A 7,827-nucleotide genomic window follows, 5' to 3' on the forward strand; every position below is an offset into this window, starting at 1 on the left:
CACAATTGTTTGATACTATTCCATTCACTCCATTCCAGCCATAAAACTCCGCTCCAGCCATTAATATGATCCGTTTTCCCCTCAGCAGCCTCCACTGGTATATATACAGTTGAAGTCTGAAGTTTACATACACCTTAGCCAAATACATTTAAACTCAGTTTTACACAATTCCTGACATGTAATCCTAGTAAAAAAATCCCTGTTTTAGGTCAGTTAGGATCACCACTTTATTTTAAGAATGTGAAATGTCAGAATAATAGTAGAGAGAATAATTTATTTCAGCTTTTAATTCTTTCATCACATTCCCAGTGGGTCAGAAGTGTACTTACACTCAATTAGTATTTGGTAGCATTGCCTTTTACATTGTTTAACTGTGGTCAAACGTTTTGGGTAGCCTTCCACAAGCTTCCCACAATAAGTTGGGTGAATTTTGGCCCATTCCTCCTGACAGAGCTGGTGTAACTGAGTCAGGTTTGGAGGCCTGCTTGCTCGCACACGCTTTTTCAGTTCTGCCCACACATTTTCTATAGGATTGAGGTCAGGGCTATGTGATGGCCACTCCAATATCTTGACTTTGTTGTCCTTAAGCCATTTTGCCCCAACTTTGTAAGTATGCTTGGGGTCTGTCACGCCCTGACCTTAGAGAGCCTTTTTATTCTCTATTTTGGTTAGGTCAGGGTGTGACTAGGGTGGGTACTCTAGTTTTTGTATTTCTATGTTGGCCTGGTATGGTTCCCAATCAGAGGCAGCTGTCTATCGTTGTCTCTGATTGGGGATCATATTTAGGCAGCCTTTCCCCACTGTGGTTGTGGGATCTTGTTTTTGTGTAGTGCCTGTGAGCACTGCATTTGCTTCACGTTTTGTTACTCTTTATTGTTTTTTGTGAGTTTCATTAAATAAACATGTGGAACTCTACGCACGCTGCGCCTTGGTCCATTTATTCCAACTACCTTGACAGGGTCATTGTCCATTTGGAAGACCCATTTGCGACCAAGCTTTAACTTCCTGACTGATGTCTTGACATGTTGCTTCAATATATCCACATAGTTTTACTTCCTCATGATGCCATCAAGTTTGTGAAGTGCACCAGTTCCTTCTGCAGCAAAGCACCCCCACAAGATGATGCTGCCACCCCCGTGCTTCACGGTTGGGATGGTGTTTTTTTGGCTTGCAAGCCTCCCCCGTTTTCCTCCAAACATAATGATGGATACAATAAAAATGGAGCGGCGATGGCTAGAAAGCCGGTGACGTCGACCGCAGAACGCCGCCTGAACAAGGAGAGGAGACGATTTCGGCGGAAGTAGTGACAGTACCCCCCCCCCCCCGACGCGCGGCTCCAGTGGTGCGTCGACACCGGCCTCGGGGACGACCCGGAGGGCGAGGCGTAGGGTGATCCGGCCGGCGACGAGGTGATCCTCCCACTCCACGAGGTACTGAAGGCCCGACGCCTCGAATCCAGGATGGAACGGACGGAGTACGCCGGGGCCCCCTTGATGTCCAGAGGGGGCGGAGGAACCTCCCGCACCTCAGACGCCTGGAGCGGACCAGCCACCACCGGCCTGAGGAGAGACACAAGGAAGAAGGGGTTAATATGGTAATCGGGGGAAAGCTGTAACATGTAACATACCTCGTTCACTCTCCTCAGGACTTTGAATGGCCCCACAAACCATGGGCCCAGCTTCCGGCAGGGCAGGCGGAGGGGCAGGTTTCGGGTCAAGAGCCAGACCCTGTTTCCCGGTGCGAACACTGGGGCCTCACTTCGGTGACGGTCCGCACTGGTCTTTTGGCTTAGCGCGGCCTGCTGGAGGTGTCCATGGGCGGCTTCCCAGGTCTCCTCCACGCATCTGAACCAATCGTCCACTGCAGGAGCCTCGGTCTGACTCTGATGCCACGGTGCCAGAACCGGCTGGTACCCCAATACACACTGAAAGGGGGAGAGGTTAGTGGAGGAGTGGCGGAGTGAGTTCTGCGCCATCTTTGCCCAGGGCACGAACTCCGCCCACTCCCCCGGCTGGTCTTGGCAATAGGACCGCAGAAACCTGCCCACATCCTGGTTCACTCTCTCCACCTGCCCATTACTCTCGGGGTGGAAACCCAAGGTGAGGCTGATCCAGACCCCCAAATGTTCCATGAACGCCCTCCAGACTCTCGAAGTGAACTGGGGACCTCGATCAGACACTATATCCTCAGGCACCCCGTAGTGCCGGAAGACGTGTGTAAACAGGGCCTCCGCAGTTTGTAGGGTCGTAGGGAGACCGGGCAGAGGGAGGAGACGACAGGACAGAGAAATGATCCACAACGACCCGGATCGTGGTGTTTCTCTGTGAGGGAGGGAGATCCGTTAGAAAATCCACCGACAGGTGTGACAAAGGCCGTTGTGGAATGGGTAAGGGATGTGGCTTACCTCTGGGCAGGTGTCTAGGAGCCTTACACTGAGCGAACACCGAGCAGGAGGAAACGTAAACCCTCATGTCCCGAGCCAAGGTGGGCCACCAGTACTTCCCAGTCAGACAGCGCACCGTCCGACCAATCCCCGGATGACCAGAGGAGGGTGATGTGTGGGCCCAATAGATCAAGTGGTCACGGACAGCAGACGGAACGTACTGATGCCCGACGGGACACTGGAGGGGAGCGGGCTCTGTACACAACGCCTGCTCAATGTCCGCGTCCAGCTCCCACACGACCGGCGCTACCAGGCAGGAGGCCGGGAGAATGGGAGTCTGATCCATGGGCCGCTCCTCTGTGTCATACAGCCGGGATAGTGCGTCTGCCTTCACATTCTGGGAACCTGGTCTGTAGGACAGGGTAAACACAAAACGGGTAAAGAACATGGCCCACCTTGCCTGACGAGGATTCAGTCTCCTAGCTGCCTGGATGTACTCCAGGTTGCAGTGGTCAGTCCAGATGAGGAAAGGGTGTTTAGCCCCCTCAAGCCAATGTCTCCACGCCTTCAAAGCCTTATCCACAGCCAACAGCTCCCAGTCCCCAACATCATAGTTCCGCTCCGCCGGACTGAGCTACTTCGAGAAGAAAGTACAGAGGCGGAGCTTCGGTGGCGTGCCCGAGCGCTGAGAGAGCACGGCTCCGATCTCAGCCTCTGACGCGTCCACCTCCACTATAAATGCCAAAGAGGGATCCGGATTGGGCCAGCACGGGAGCCGAGGTAAACAGAGCTCTTAGGTGCCCAAAAGCCCTGTCCGCCTCAACCGACCACTGCAGATGTACAGGATCCCCCTTCAGCAGTGAGGTAATGGGAGCAGCCACCTGGCCAAAACCCCGGATAAATCTCCGGTAGTAATAGGCAAACCCTAAAAATTGCTGCACCTCCTTTACCGTGGTGGGAGTCGGCCAATTACGCACAGCTGCAATGCGGTCACTCTCCATCTCCACCCCTGATGTGGAAATGCGATACCCTAGGAAGGAGACGCCTGCTGAAAGAACAGGCATTTCTCATTCTTGACGTACAGGTCATGCTCCAACAGTCGTCCAAGTACCTTGCGCACCAAGGACACATGCTCGGCGCGTGTAGCGGAGTATATCAGAATGTCATCGATATACACCACTACACCCTGCCCGTGCAGGTCCCTGAAAATCTCGTCTACAAAGGATTGAAAGACTGATGGAGCATTCATCAACCCGTACGGCATGACGAGGTACTCATAATGCCCTGAGGTGGTACTAAACGCCGTCTTCCACTCGTCTCCCTCCCGGATACGCACCAGATTGTACGCACTCCTGAGATCCAGTTTAGTGAAGAAGCGCGCCCCGTGCATTGACTCAATCACCGTGGCAATAAGAGGTAGCGGGTAACTGTACCTCACCGTAATCTGATTTAGACCTCTATAGTCAATGCACGGGCGCAGACCTCCATCCTTCTTCTTCACAAAAAATAAACTCGAGGAGGCGGGTGAAGTGGAGGACCGAATGTACCCCTGACGCAGGGATTCAGAGACATATGTCTCCATAGCCACCGTCTCCGCTTGTGACAGGGGATACACGTGACTCCTGGGAAGTACAGCGTCTACCAGGAGATTAATTGCACAATCCCCCCGTCGATGGGGTGGTAATTGAGTCGCCTTCTTTTTACAGAAGGCGAGAGCCAAATCAGGCATATTCTAGGGGAATGCGCACGGTGGAGACCTGGTCTGGACTTTCCACCGTGGTAGCACCAACGGAAACCCCTACACACCTGCCTGAGCTCTCTCGCGACCACACCGCAAGAGCCCTCTGTTGCTAGGAAATGGTGAGGTAATGACGAGCCAACCAGGGAAGGCCTAGTACCACGGGAAACGCAGGAGAGTCAATGAGAAAGAGACTGATTCTCTCCTCATGACCCCCCTGCATCTCCATGGCCAGGGGGATGGTGGCTTCCCTGATTAGCACGGACCCTAATGGTCGACTATCCAGAGCGTGAACCGGGGAAGGTCTATCCACAGGAATAATGGGGATCCCTGAACTAAGAGCTAACGCTCTGTCGATAAAATTCCTAGCTTCGCCTGAATCGACGAGCGCCTTATGCTGGGAATGCGGTGAGAACTCAGGGAAACAAACAGGTACAAACAGGTGGACAACAGAGGACTCTGGATGAGAGTGGTGCAGAATCACCTGGGGTGACGCCAGAGTGCCCTGCCTGCTGCCACGACTCCCAGAGGGACCAACCCGGCACCGACCGGCAGTGTGCCCTCTGCGGCCACAGATGGTGCACGTGAAGTCTCCTCCTCCAGCCTCCCTACGCGCAGCCCCTCCCAACTCCATGGGCACCGGAGCGGGAGTGCTGGTAGATGGAACCAACAGAGCCCCCTCAGGACGTCCACGGATGACCAGCAGGTTATCCAACCGGATGGACAGATCCACCAGTTGGTCAAAGGTGTCATCCCTGCAGGCCAACTCCCATCGGACGTCCTCACGCAGGCTGCATCGATAGTGGTCGATGAGGGCCCTGTCGTTCCATCCTGCTCCGGCGGTCAAGGTCCGGAACTCTAGCGCGAACTCCTGTGCACTCCTCGTCCCCTGCCTCAAATGAAGAGTTGTTCCCCCGCCGCTCTACCTTTGGGCGGATGGTCAAAGACGGCCCAGAAGCGGCGTTGGACCACTTCGAGGAGTTCACCGGCCGCGTCTTCCTCTCTCCACATGGCGTTTGCCCACTCCAGAGCTCTCCCCGAGAGGCATGAGACGAGGGCGGATACTCTCTTCCTTCCCGAGGGAGCTGGGTGAACGGTGGCCAGGTATAGGTCTAGTTGTAAAAGGAACCCCTGGCACTGTGCGGCCGTCCCATCATACTCCCTGGGAAGGGAGAGACGCATCCCACTGGAGCTGGATCTGGACGGGACGGGTAGAGGTAACCCCGGTTGCGCTGTTCGAGGCACTGGAGAGACTTCCTCTCTCTCCCAGCGGCCCATGGTTTGGACAACGCGATCCATCATGGCACCGAGATGATGTAGCATTGCTGCGTGTTCCTGGACGCACGCCTCGACTCCTCTGACCGGGGTACCTGCTCCTGATTCTGTCAGAATTGTGTGCGTACTGGTAGCGAAGTCGGGTGCAAAAGAGCAGAGATTTGTGAACAGGCGCACACTTTATTTAGGCAAAAGTGCCAAACGCGCAATACAGTCACAAGAATTATGTTTAACAATAAACATCTTCGTGAAAAATAACACTGAAAAAACAAGCCAGTTTGGCGCATCAACAATACACACGTAACATCAAACAATCTTACACAAAAACATGATGGGGAACAGAGGAATAAATACATGTAGATTGATTGGGGAATGAAAACCAGGTGTGCAGGGAACAAGACAAAACAAATGGATACATGAAAAATGGAGCGGCGATGGCTAGAAAGCCGGTAATGTCAACCGCCGAACGCCACTCGAACAAGAAGAGGAGCCGACTTCGGCGGAAGTCGTGACAGAAACGTTTGACTCAAGTTAAACAATTTAAAGGCAATGCTACCAAATACTAATTGAGTGTATGTAAACTTCTGACCCACTGGGAATGTGATGAAAGAAATAAAAGCTGAAATAAATCATTCTCTCTACTATTATTCTGACATTTCACATTCTTAAAATGAAGTGATGATCCTAACTGCCCTAAAACAGGGAATATTTACTAGGATTAAATGTCAGGAATTGTGAAAAACTGAGTTTAAATGTATTTGGCTAAGGTGTATGTAAACTTCCAACTTTAACATGCATGTTCCGGGTAGCCTCGGAGATTAACAGTGATGTATACACGGACACAGTGACTGAGTTCATCAGGAAGTGTATAGGGGATGTTGTTCCCACTGTGACTATTAAAACCTATCCAAACCAGAAACCGTGGATAGATAGCAGCATTTGTGTTAAACTGAAAGCGTGAACCACCGCATTTAACCATGGCAAGGTAACTGTTAATATGGTTGAATATAAACAGTGTAGTTATTCCCTCCGTAAGGCAATCAAACAGGCAAAATGTCAGTACAGAGACAAAGTGGAGACGCAATTCAATGGCTCAGACACAAGACATATGTGGCAGGGTCTACAGACAATCACGGATTACAAAGGGAAAACCAGCCACGTCGCAGACACCGACGTCTTGCTCCCTGACAAGCTAAACATCTTCTTAGCCCGCTTTGAGGATAACACAGTGTCATCGACGCGGCCCGCTCGAAAGTATTGTGGGCTCTCGTTCTCTGTGGCCGACGTGAGTAAGACATTTAAGCGTGTTAACCCTCGCAAGGTTGCCGGCCCACACGGCATCCCTAGCCGCGTCCTCAAAGCATGCGCAGACCAACTGGCTGGAGTGTTTACAGACATATTCAATCTCTCCCTATCCCAGTCTGCTGTCCCCACTTGCTTCAATATGTCCACCATTGTTCCTGTACCCAAGAAAGCAAAGGTAACTGAACTAAACTACTGTCGCCCCGTAGCACTCACTTTTGTCATCATGAAGTACTTTGAGAGGCTAGTTAAGGATCATATCACCTCTACCTTACTTGACACCCTAGACCCACTTAAATTTGTTTACCGCCCCAATAGATCCACAGACAATGCAATCGCCATTGCACTGCACACTGCCCTATCCCATCTGGACAAGAGGAATACCTATATAAGAATTCTGTTCATTGACTATTGCTCAGCCTTCAACACCATAGTACCCTTCAAGCTCATCATCAAGCTCGGGGCCCTGGGTCTGAACCCCACCCTGTGCAACTGGGACTTGGACTTCCTGACGGGCCGCCCCCAGGTGATGAAGGAAGGAAACAACACCTCCGCTTCACTGATCCTCAACACAGGGACCCCACAAGGGTGCATGCTTAGCCCCCTCCTGTACTCCCTGTTCACCCATGACTGCGTGGCTACACACACCTCCAACTCAATCATCAAGTTTGCAGACAACACAACCATAGTAGGCCTGATTACCAACAATGACGAGACAGCCTACAGGGAGGAGGTGAGGGCCCTGGGTGAGTGGTGCCAGAAAAATAACCTCTCCCTCAACGTCAACAAAATGAAGGAGCTGATCATGGACTTCAGAAAAAAACAGAGGGAGCACGCCCCTATCCACATTGACGGGACCGCAGTGGAGAAGGTGGAAAGCTCAAGTTCCTCGGTTTACACATCACTGACGATCTGAAATGGTCCACCCACACAGACAGTGTGGTGAAGAAGGTGCAACATCGCCTCTTCAACCTCAGGAGGTTGAAACAATTTGTCTTGGCCACTAAGACCCTCACAAACTTTTACAGATGCACAATTGAGAGCATCCTGTCGGGATGTATCACCGCCTGGTACGGCAACTGCACCGCCTGCAGGGCTCTCCAGAGGGTGGTGCGCACTCCCCAACGCA

The sequence above is a fragment of the Salvelinus fontinalis genome, chromosome 22 (genome assembly GCF_029448725.1).
Source record: "Salvelinus fontinalis isolate EN_2023a chromosome 22, ASM2944872v1, whole genome shotgun sequence".
NCBI classification, from domain to species: domain Eukaryota; kingdom Metazoa; phylum Chordata; class Actinopteri; order Salmoniformes; family Salmonidae; genus Salvelinus; species Salvelinus fontinalis.